Genomic DNA, 12341 nt, shown 5'->3' on the forward strand with positions numbered 1-12341 from the left:
CAATGTTCTCCCCGACATCCACTGTGTATATTAATGGCCCCTGCCTTGTGCATATCGTTCTGGGTTGTCATTTCTCTGTTGGGTAGTCACGGGCCAAGACTAGTTGTCCTACATTGAAGCTCCTTGTCGGCTTCTCATTGATGTGCTGGAATTGTTTATCCTCAACATTTCTTCGCACATTTGGTCTGAGCAAATCCAGACGAAATCTCAACCTTCGTTTAAAGAACATCATGGCCGGGGTCTGGTTGGTAACTGCATGTGTCGCATTTCGGAAATTGTCCACCTTATGCTGTAGTGGAACTTCATCGTCACACATGGCCTTTATCGCCTTTTTAAAGGTTTGTACGAACCTCTCAGCCAATCCATTTGTGGCTGGATGATACGGGTCGGATGTGTAATGCCTTACCCCATTCCTTCTCATAAATTTTCGAAACTCTTCGGACACAAACTGTGGTCCGTTATCAGAGCAAATCTGCTCTGGCAAGCCGTTCCTGGCAAATATGGTCCGTAGGACTGCAATCGTTTTCTCTGTAGTGGTTGAGGACATTTTTATCACCTCAGGCCATTTCGAGTGAGCATCCACAGCTATTAAGAACATTGAGTCCATGAATGGACCAGCAAAATCAATATGCACCCGTTGCCATGGAGAGGAGGGCCACTCGCATGGGTGTAGAGGGGCATGTGGTGGTGCATTTTGCACCTTCTGGCATCCTGAGCAGCTCTTGGTTAGGTCCTCGATTAGTTGATCGATCCCCAGCCACCACACATAAGCCCTAGCAAGGCTTTTCATTTTCACCCCTCCCAGATGACCTTCATGAAGCTCATTTAGCACTCTCTCCCTTAACTTGGGTGGAATCACCACTCGGGATCCACACATCACTGTCCCCTGGCATACTGATAGTTGTTCTCTTCTGGATGAGAATGCTGGCAATAGTGAGTCGCCATGTGTTGACCATCCCCTTACCGTCAAATCACATAGCCGAGACAGTGTCGGATCATTGCGGGTCTCCTTCTCTATATCCGTGTTCGTTACTGGCGATCATTCAATTATTGACGAATAAAATATCTCGATAGGGTCCACTGCTGGTGCTTCCTCCACAGCAGGCAGTGGCAGGCGTGATAGCCCATCAGCGTTTCCATGCTGTTTCGTGCCTTTTTATTCTATTTGACATTGGTTCGCCCCTAGAAAAAGGGACCATCTTTGTAACCGTTGTGCAGTCATCACCGGAACGCCCTTCTTTGGATTAAAGATGGAGACAAGTGGTTGGTGGTCAGTCAGCAAGGTGAACTTCTGCCCATGCAGATAGTGGTTGAATTTTTTTACTCCCCATACTAGGCTGGGGGCCTCCCTGTCAATCTGGGCGTAGTTGCACTCGGCTGAGGTTAGTGACCGAGACGCAAAGGCTACTGGCCTCTCCAACCCGTCTGGGAATTTGTGCAACAGCACTGCTCCAATACCATAGGGTGATGCATCACATGCCAAACGAATTGGTAGTGCTGGGTTGAAATGGGCCAACACCTCTTTTGATGTGATCAATTCTTTGCACTTCTGGAAAGCTCGTTTACGTTCGTCATTCCACTTCCATGGTACCCCTGTTTGCAGTAGGGTGTTCAGTGGGTGTAATACCGTAGACAAATTTGGTAAGAACTTATGGTAGTAGTGTACCAGCCCGAGGAACGACCTCAGTTGTGACACATTGGGCCAGAAATTCGTGACCAAATGCGTGAGTACGGTCTGGGTACTCACGCATCTGGCCATTGGAAATGCCGGCGTTCAGCATGCACAGCGCATGCGGGGAACGCCGGCATTTCCAGACCTCGGAACGAAGGGGTTCATAGGCATAGCGCGTGCGACTGCACAGGCAGCGCTTGCGCAGTGAACTTCGTAGATTTCATTCATGGATTCAGTGAGGGTAAGTCCTTACAAGTTACACTTGAAAAAAGCATGTGTAAAGTTGTTCCAAGGCTGCGGAGGAAGATATATTTTATCGTGGAGCTTCTGAAAGGCAATATTTTTGTTTGGGAAAGGGAGGGAAGTTATTTTAAGAAATTTTAAGTAAGTTTTAAGTTTAAATTTTTTTTTTTAAACGGGTTTTCAGAACGGTAGGTAGAAGGAGCAATTGTGGCTGTGTGAATTGAATGTGAAAATGAGTGTTCTAAAATGAGTAATGTAACATTTCCAGCACTTTTAAGAAAGAAACTTTTCATCAGTAATAAGTAATTATGTATGTATGTCCGCATATATTCCTTTACGTATATGTATGTATGTTTTATATTCCTTTACTTATGTGTATGAATGTATGTTTTTAATTATGATTTTCCAATAAGTTACTTTCTCTGAAAGTCATAATTAAATAATACATTCATACACATAAGTAAAGGAATATATACATAACACGCAAAGGAATATATACAGACATACATACTTTCAGAAGCTCCACGATAAGAAATATCTTCCTCCGCAGCCTCTGGAGCAACTGTACACATGCTTTTTTCATGTGTAAGTTGTAAGGACTTGACCTCACTGAAAGCATGAATGAAAGTGGCGAATTTTACTGCGCACGCGCTGCCTGTGCAGTCGCACGCGTTCTGCCTCTGAACCCCTTCGTTCAGAGGACAGGAAATGCCGGTTTTCCCCACATGCACTGTGCATGCTGAAAACCGGCATTTCCTCCGGCCAGATGCGTAAGTACCCCGATCGTACTCGCGCATTTGGAAGGGAATTACTGGGCCAACATTTTACATGTCAATAAAATGAAAAATTTAACAATTGCACGATTTGCCCCCTCGCATCTGCGACTGAGGGTCCAAGGAGGTGCATTGCGCAAGAGGTCATCGTCGTACGTATCCTCACACTGTTCCCTTTCGGGAACTGTATGAAGTGGTGGAAGGATTTATGGCCGTGATTAACGCTCATTCCGTGACCGTAACCATCTTTGAACCAGCCATTAGGGTGGTTAGTCCTATGACGTGAGGGTTTTACGGGCTCCCACAACCCATCTGAGGGGGGGGGCCACCCACACCCATGGACGCAAGTATCCCGCTGGATGTCCACCCAGAATTTATAGTTGGAGCTCCGACTCCACTTGTCGGGACTGTCTGGAGTGGGGTTCGAAACCCTACTCCTTCTGGCCCAGCGGCGGGGATGCTTACTGCTACGCAAAAGGCCCACTCCGCACAAAAGGTGACACCCATACGTTTCCTGCGCCTTTTCCCTCCCCGTGACTGGAGCCCTATGCTGCCACTTGAAAGGCCAAGCTATCATCTGCCCTTTTTGCGGCGCCTTTGACTTCTCATTACCAATGATGAGCAGGCGCTGCGCCTCCACCTCGTTGAGGAGATTGCTGAGGTCATCATCAGTTCAATTGTGAGTTCTTTTAATGCCGTGAATTGTGCTCATTCCAGCCATTTCACGTTGCTAATCGGATTGGGCCTTTGGCATAGCGGTAGGATCCCCGCCGCTGGGCCTAGATCAGGGTAGGGTTTCGAACCCCGCTCCAGACAGTCCCGGCAAGTGGAGTCGGAGCTCCGGCTCTAAATTCTGGGTTGACATCCAGTGGGATATTTGCGTCCGTGGGTGTGGGTGTGGGTGGCGCCCCCTCCATGTATAGCTTGTGGGAGCCCGTAAAACCCTCCCGCCATAGGACTAACCGCCCTAATGGCTGGTTCAAAGATGGTTACGGTCACGGAATGAGCGTTAATCATGGCCATAAATCCTTCCACCACTTCATACAGTTCAACAGTGTGAAGACACGTATGACGACGACATTGCTAAATAAATAAATGGAATTTAAAAAAATCTTTTAGGGCTTTTAAAAGTCTTTAAATTGCTTTAATTCTGTTTAAAACTACTTCAGATTCTTCAAAATAATGTAAACGTTTTTAAAAGTTTATAAAAGTTACCAAAAGCTTCAAAAAACTTCCAAAAACCTATTTGAACTACTGCTTTGCATGTAAAAATGCTTAGCAGCTTGGCAGAAACATTGGGGGCGTGTCCTGTTAAACTGAGACCTCAAGGGGCGTGTCTCAGTTGCACAGCGCGCTCCAGGCTTCGCGCTGGCTGCACTCCTGGGCGACGTGACGTCAAACGCTGCCCGGGATTCTTCAGATTTAAAATGGAATTCCAGGCGTCCCTGGAGGTGATCGGCAGGCGCGTCGGGTAAGTGCAAATCGGGACCTTGCACGCGCGGCAAGCCCCGTTCACGAATTTCTGGCCCAATGTCTGGTGCTGGAGCCTTGACTACTGCCTCAATCTTTTCAGGGGACTTATGTAACCCCTCGTCACGATAATGTGGCCATAATACAAGATCTGCTTCTGGAAAAACTCGCACTTGTGGCGATTAGCTCGTAGCCCATATTCCTTTAATCCAGTGAGCACCTTCTCCAGGTTGGCGAGGTGATCACTGTCATTTTCGCCCGTGACCAGGATGTCGTCCAAATAACACTGGGTCCCTGGAATCCCTTGCAGGACTTGATCCATCGCCCTTTGCCAAATAGCCAGAGCCAATGCTACCCCGAACACCAGCCGGTTGTATTGGTAGAGACCTTTATGAGTGTTGATCGTAAGGTATTGTTTCGAGGCTTCTTCTACCTCCATTTGCAAGTACGCCTGGGCTAGATGAATTTTGGTGAAGTGTTTACCTCCAGATAGCGAGGCGAAAATATCCTCAATTCGTGGAAGCGGATATTGTACCGTGTGAAGGACTGGGTTCACTGTCACCTTAAAATCCCCACAGATGCGGACCTTCTTTGGTTCCCCAGGCGTATTACTCAACGACCTCTTCATTACAGGAACGATGGGTGTAGCCCACTCACTCCAGTCCACTTTGGACAGTACTCCTGAACATTCCAACCCTTCCAGCTCTGCTTCGACGGCTGGTCTGATCACATAAGGCACTGGTCTGGCCTTAAGAAACTTTGGGCTTGCATTTTCCTCTATTTTAATCGTTACTGTTATGCCTTTTAGTGTTCCAAGTCCCTCCTGGAACACTTCTTTTGCGTCAGTTAACAATTTTGACAGTCGTCCAGGTGTGACGTCATCATCCTTTTTGGCCTCAACCTTCAGTGCCTGTATGGAATGCCAATCTAATTGTATCTTCCGGATCCATTCACGTCCTAGCAGTGGTGGTCCTCCAGCTGGCAATACATATATATCCATTTTAGGTATTTCCTGGCCTTTATATATCACTTTCTCCCTTATTTTTCCTTTGGGGTAGACTTTTTGCCCCATGTACGTCTTCAAGACAATCTCTGTAGCTTTCAAGGGTACATGTGAAAATAGCCGCTTGTAGTCCTTTTGGTTTATGACTGTTAGGGCTGATCCTGTGTCCAATTCCATTTTCACTTGGACTCCGTCTATCTTGAGTGTAACCCAGATAGTCTGGTGCTCCTCCATTTTGGTTACCTTATGTAGTTTCAGACAACCCAGCTCCTTGCTTCCGGAGTCTGTGTCACTTTTCTGTTCGTCTGAACCACTGTCCATCACCTGGTGTACCTTTTTGTACTTCTCCTGTGGAGATTTCTTACTGTTGGTTTTCTTCCCAGACCTGCAGACTCTTGCTATGTGTCCTGCTTTTCCACACTGTCTGCACACTTGGTCCTTGAACCAACAGTCCTTCTGGTCGTGTGTCATTCTGCCGCAGCGATAACACTTCCCTGTTCCATATGACATTTCATTGGTGCCATATTCTTGTATCTCTGCAGCGCCCCTTGTGGCTGCTTCGTGTGATACTGCCATGCTGAAAGCCTTGTCCAGCGTAAGATCCTTTTCTGATAGAAGCCGTTTCTGGGTTCCCTCACTTTGAAGCCCACACACAAACTTGTCCCTTAACGTATCTGCTAGTCCCACTCCAAACTGGCAGTGTTTCGATAGCTTGCCCAGTTCCGTTAAGTACTCAGCATTACTTTCATCTTTATGCTGGTTCCTTTTGTGGAACTTAAATCTTTCTGCTATCAGCAGCGGTGTGGGGTTTAAGTGGTCCTGTAGGATTTCTACTATGCTTTCGAAATTCTTATCCACAGGCTTCTCTGGGGTTATTAGATTTCGCAGTAAGCCATAAGTTTTTGCAACCATGGAATTTAACAAAACCAGTGCTTTCCTAGCATCTGGCACTTCATTCGCCCTGCAGTACACCTCAATACGTTCCACATATGTCGCCCAATCTTCGACTTCATTGTCGAACGTAGAGATACTGCCACTCTTAGGCATCCCTGAGTGTGATTTAACTGTCAAAAATGGCATCTCCCGCGCTCTCCCTTCTTCTCCGCTGGCACAAAATGGTGTCTCCCGCGCTTTCCTTTCTTCCCGTGCTCACCTTTCTTCTCCGCTGCGGCTTCTTAAAATGGCGTCTCCCGCGCTCTTCCTTCTTCTCCCCGCAGATACTGTTCAGCCCTTGAGCCCTGGCTGTGCTCTGCGTGTTTTTTTTCTGTGCGCATTTCCCGTTTCCGCCGCTTGGTCCTGAACCCGGCTGCTGCTTTACCCTCTCTCTCTCTGTTTTGTTTTTCCTCGACGCTGCTCGGTTTTCAACCCCCGGCTGCGCCCTGTGTGCTTCACCCTCTCTCTTACCCCGTCGACGCTGCTCGGCTTTTTCTCTGCCGTCGGTCGGCTCCAGCCGTCGCTGTCCGGGAAGGGTCTGCGCTGTACCTGTTGTCAGTCTGTTGCTGGATCGTCGTGGCTGGGGAACCGAGCCCGGCTCTCAATAGCCTCTCCTGCGATGTTCACTCTATGCCGGACGTCTGGGCGGTTGCTCGTGGTCGACGCCCGTGCTTCTGGCCTCGACATTCTTCCACCACCCTCCCGGAGCGAATCCTTGAAGGGAATTGCAGAGTTGCAGGTAGATTCAAATCGACACTCGTCGCCACTGTTAGATCCGTGATTCTGAGAGTATGATGTTTTCAAATAACTACACGGATGCTGTAACTTAACAATCAACAGGTGTTTACTGGAGTAGGGTGGTCTCAAGACTGGGGGTACAGAGGCATGCTCAAGGCTTATATACAGGTGTGGTCACTGCCGGTACGACAGTATACAGGAGCTGTAAAAGTAGTTCTCTCTTAAAGGTACATAAACTACACATAGGGGAAGCCTCCCCCCAGGTGGGCGGGGCAGCTTCTCCTTCCAAGCAGGCTACAACGCCAGCTTGTGTGGTCTGTGGCTCATCGCACGCCTCAGGCTGAGGATCTTTACCCACAGACCTGGCTTCGGTTGCTGATACTCTAGCACCCGGTTTAAACAGTTTTCACTGATTGATGTGAAACCATTTGTTGCGTCGGGACACCTTTTCTGCGCGACTGGCGGGGGCCGGTGGATTTTGCACCGATTCCTGTCTGTCCTGGTCTGTGCCCCTCTCGCCAGCGCAGAGAGTCAGACCCAGGAATTTGACTTCCCGCCGGCCAACCTGTGCTTTCATTGGGTTTTCCTTGACATTCTCTATCCCTTTCACACTTTTACCCACTCCCCATAGACAATGATTTCTTAGGTCCACGTGGATCCCGTGGGCTACCAAGAAATCAGGTCCAAGAACCCCCGTTCCATCCCCCGCCTCCCACTTCATTAGTGTACATCTCCACGTGGTGCGGAGTGGTCCTAAATGAATGGAAAGGGGAAGGGAATGCGCGCCAGTCCGTTCCTCGCCCGTGAAGCCCGATAGTGTTAGATCCGTGATTCTGAGAGTATGATGTTTTTCAATAACCACACGGATGCTGTAACTTAACAATAAACAGGTATTTACTGGACGAGGGTAGTCTCAAGTCTGGGGGTACAGAGGCATGCACAAGGCTTATATACAGGTGTGGTCACTGCCGGTACTACAGTATACAGGAGCTGTAAAAGTAGTTCTGTCTTAAAGGTACATACACTACAATTCCTCCCCTTTTAGATTAGTAGTACCCCTAATATTCAAATAACAATTAACACTTTAACATGTACATAAAACAACAATAGTCCATTTATAGATTCAGTCTTTGGGGCGGCCTCCTGACCCTTTCGGGATAGCGCCTTTCCTGAGGTTCTTGCTCTTGGTGCAGAGTCGATTCTGGCCCCTTTTCATCGGGTAGTTCATCGGGTTCCACTGCTACTGGTTCTGAGGTAGATGCTCGGGTTCATCCCCAGGTACTCGAGACATGGGGTTGACTCGTTCCTGTGATGCTAAGATCTGATCGACGTGGCATCTCACAATGTTCTCCCCGACATCCACTGTGTACATTAATGACCCCTGCCTTGTGCATATCATTCCGGGTTGCCATTTCTCTGTTCAGTAGTCACGGGCCAAGACTGGTTGTCCTACATTGAAGCTCCTTGTCGGCTTCTCATTGATGTGCTGGAATTGTTTGTCCTCAACATTTCTTCGCACATTTGGTCTGAGCAAGTCCAGACGAGATCTCAACCTTCGGTTAAAGAACATCATGGCTGGGGTCTGGTTGGTAACTGCATGTGTCGCGTTTCGGTAGGTTAATACGGAATTGTCCACCTTATGCTGTAGTGGAATTTCATCGTCGCACATGGCCTTTATCGCCTTCTTAAAGGTTTGTACGAGCCTCTCAGCCAATCCATTTGTGGCTGGATGATACGGGGCGGATGTGTAATGCCTTACTGTAAGGGTCGGGGGATTCTTTAAACTGGTTTAAAGTAATTTTCCTGGTCTTGCAGCCTTTGCCTGCACTCAGACCAATTCCAATAAAACCAATTTTAAAACAGCGGTTTCGAATCGCTACCCCTCCTTTAGTTCTGAGTGGAGGAACTTATAATTAATGATATTAAAACGGAACAAGTGTTTTGGATGAGAGAAAAATCAAGTTTTATTACCTAAATAAACTACAATCCAAAGAATAAACTATACCACACGAACACAGTAATTACATTAAAACTATATAACAGGGGGGTTGCAGATGGCGAAAACGAGGGATAAAATGACTACAATGTTATTTAAACAATCTTAGCAATTACCTTCAAATCACCACCCCAAACTCCTGCTAGGTTGCCTTGTTGAGGATTCAGAACACCCTGCTCACCTGTGATCCAGCAAAGTAAGAGAGAGAGAGAGAGAGAGAGAGAGGCTCACCTATGGTCCCAGGAAGTAAAGAGAGTGATAGCTTCTCAGCCGTTATCTATATACCTGGTGAGGTCCTGCCGTTCTGCCCTGCAAGGGCTGTGTGCAAAATTCCCCGCCCAATGGGTACAATACACAAGAGAAAGCTGTGATTGGCTAACTCAGAGTGGTTGGACTGGGTTAATGTGTCTTCCGGAGCTCCCTGGGCTGAAACAAAAGGGAAATACAACTGCTCTATTGTCCAGAATGCGAAGTGATTTAGACCCATTCAATTCTTAAACGGTTCCATTCAAGATACAAAAGTCTCTTCTGCAGTTTAGATGTATCCACTCGATATACAAACAAATGCTAATAGCATTTAATTGCTTTGTAAACAAAGCATTGTCCTTTGTCTTCGGCCATGTGGTGACAGCCATTTTTATCCCTGGAAATTTAAAAGCACAACGCCCAGGGATTCTTTAATCAAAAAAAATGATCTTCAGAACTGTAAATTATTGCGAATTCTTACATTACCCCATTCCTTCTCATAAATTTTCAAAACTCTTCGGACACAAACTGTGGTCCATTATCAGAGCAAATCTGCTCTGGCAAACCGTTTCTGGCAAATATGGTCCGTAGGACTGCAATCGTTTTCTCTGTAGTGGTTGAGGACATTTTAATCACCTCATGCCACTTCGAATGAGCATCCACTGCTATTAAGAACATTGAGTCCATGAATGGACCAGCGAAATCAATATGCACCTGTTGCCATGGAGAGGAGGACCACTCCCATGGGTGTAGAGGGGCATGTGGTGGTGCATTTTGGACCTTCTGGCATCCTGAGCAGCTCTTAGTTAGGTCTTTGATTTGTTGATCGATTCCCGGCCACCACACATAAGCCCTAGCAAGGCTTTTCATTTTCACTCCCCCCAGATGACCTTCATGTAGCTCATTTAGCACTCTCTCCCTTAACTTAGGTGGAATCACCACTCTGTATCCACACATCACTGTGCCCTGGCATACTGACAGCTGTTCTCTTCTGGATGAGAATGCTGGCAACAGTGAGTCGCCATGTGTTGGCCATCCCCTCATCGTCAAATCATATACCCGAGACAGCGTCGGATCATTGTGGGTCTCCTTCTCTATATCCGCGTTTGTTACTGGCAACTGTTCAATTATTGACGTATAAAATATCTCGATAGGGTCCACTGCTGGTGCTTCCTCCACAGTAGACAGTGGCAGGCGCGATAGCCCATCAGCATTCCCATGCTGTTTTGTGCCTTTATATTATATATCATATTGATTCGCCCCTAGAAACAGGGACCATTTTTGTAACCGTTGTGCAGTCATCACTGGAATGCCCTTCTTAGGATTAAAGATGGAGACAAGTGGTTGGTGGTCAGTCAGCAAGGTGAACTTCTGCCCATGCAGATAGTGGTTGAATTTTTTTACTCCCCATACTAGGCTGAGGGCCTCCCTGTCAATCTGGGCGTAGTTGCGCTCGGCTGATGTTAGTGACCGAGACGCAAAGGCTACTGGCCTCTCCAACCCGTCTGTGAATTAGTGCGACAGCACTGCTCCAATACCATAGGGTGATGCATCACATGCCAAACGAATTGGTAGTGCTGGGTTGAAATGGGCCAACACCTCTTTCGATGTGATCAATTCTTTACACTTCTGGAAAGCTCGTCTACGTTCGTCATTCCACTTCCATGGTACCCCTGTTTGCAGTAGGGTACTCAGTGGGTGTAATACCGTGGACAAATTTGCTAAGAACTTGTGGTAGTAGTTTACCAGCCCGAGGAATGACCTCAGTTGTGACACATTTTCCGGTGCTGGAGCCTTGACTACTGCCTCAATATTTTCAGGGGACTTATGTAACCCCTCTTCATCGATGACGTGGCCATAATATGAGATCTGTTTCTGGAAAAACTCGAACTTGTGGCGATTAGCTCGTAGGCCATACTCCTTTAATCCAGTGAACACATTCTCCAAGTTGGCGAGGTGATTACTGTCATTTTCGCCCGTGACCAGGATGTCGTCCAAATAACACTGGGTCCCTGGAATGCCTTGCAGGACTTGATCCATTGCCCTTTGCCAGATAGCCGGAGCCGAGGCTACCCCGAACACCAGCCAGTTGTATTGATAGAGACCTTTATGAGTGTTAATCGTAAGGTATTGTTTTGAAGCTACTTCTACCTCCATTTGCAAGTACGCCTGGGCTAGATCAATTTTGGTGAAGCGTTTACCTCCAGATAGCGAGGCGAAAATATCCTCAATTCGTGGAAGCGGATATTGTACCATGTGAAGGACTGGGTTCACTGTCACCTTAAAATCCCCACAGATGCGGACCTTCTTTGGTTCCCCAGGCGTATTACTCAACGACCTCTTCATTACAGGAACGATGGGTGTAGCCCACTCGCTCCAGTCCACTTTGGACAGTACTCCTGAACGTTCCAACCCTTCCAGCTCTGCTTCAACAGCTGGTCTGATCACATAAGGCACTGGTCTGGCCTTAAGAAACTTTGGGCTTGCATTTTCCTCTATTTTAATCGTTACTGTTATGCCTTTTAGTGTTCCGAGTCCCTCCTGGAACACTTCTTTTGCGTCAGTTAACAATTTTGACAGTCGTCCAGGTGTGACGTCGTCATCCTTTTTGGCCTCAACCTTCAGTGCCTGTATGGAATGCCAATCTAATTGTATCTTCCGGATCCATTCACGTCCTAGCAGTGGTGGTCCTCCAGCTGGCAATACATATATATCCATTTTAGGTATTTCCTGGCCTTTATATATCACTTTCTCCCTTATTTTTCCTTTGGGGTAGACTTTTTGGCCCATGTACATCTTCAAGACAATCTCTGTAGCTTTCAAGGGTATATGTGAAAATAGCCGCTTGTAGTCCCTTTGGTTTATGACTGTTAGGGCTGATCCTGTGTCCAATTCCATTTTCACTTGGACTCCGTCTATCTTGAGTGTAACCCAGATAGTCTGGTGCTCCTCCATTTTGGTTACCTTATGTAGTTTCAGACAACCCAGCTCCTTGCTTCCGGAGTCTGTGTCACTTTTCTGTTCGTCTGAACCACTGTCCATCACCTGGTGTACCTTTTTGTACTTCTCCTGTGGAGATTTCTTACTGTTGGTTTTCTTCCCAGACCTGTAGACTCTTGTTATGTGTCCTGCTTTTCCACACTGTCTGCACACTTGGTCCTTGAACCAACAATCCTTCTGGTCATGTGTTGTTCTGCCGCAGCGATAGCATTTCCCTGTGCCATAGGACATTTCCTTGGTGCCATATTCTTGCGGTCTCCGTTGTAT

This window comes from Somniosus microcephalus, chromosome 10 (genome assembly GCF_052327205.1).
Source record: "Somniosus microcephalus isolate GS21.2 chromosome 10, FLI_Smic_1.0, whole genome shotgun sequence".
In the NCBI taxonomy this organism is placed as follows: domain Eukaryota; kingdom Metazoa; phylum Chordata; class Chondrichthyes; order Squaliformes; family Somniosidae; genus Somniosus; species Somniosus microcephalus.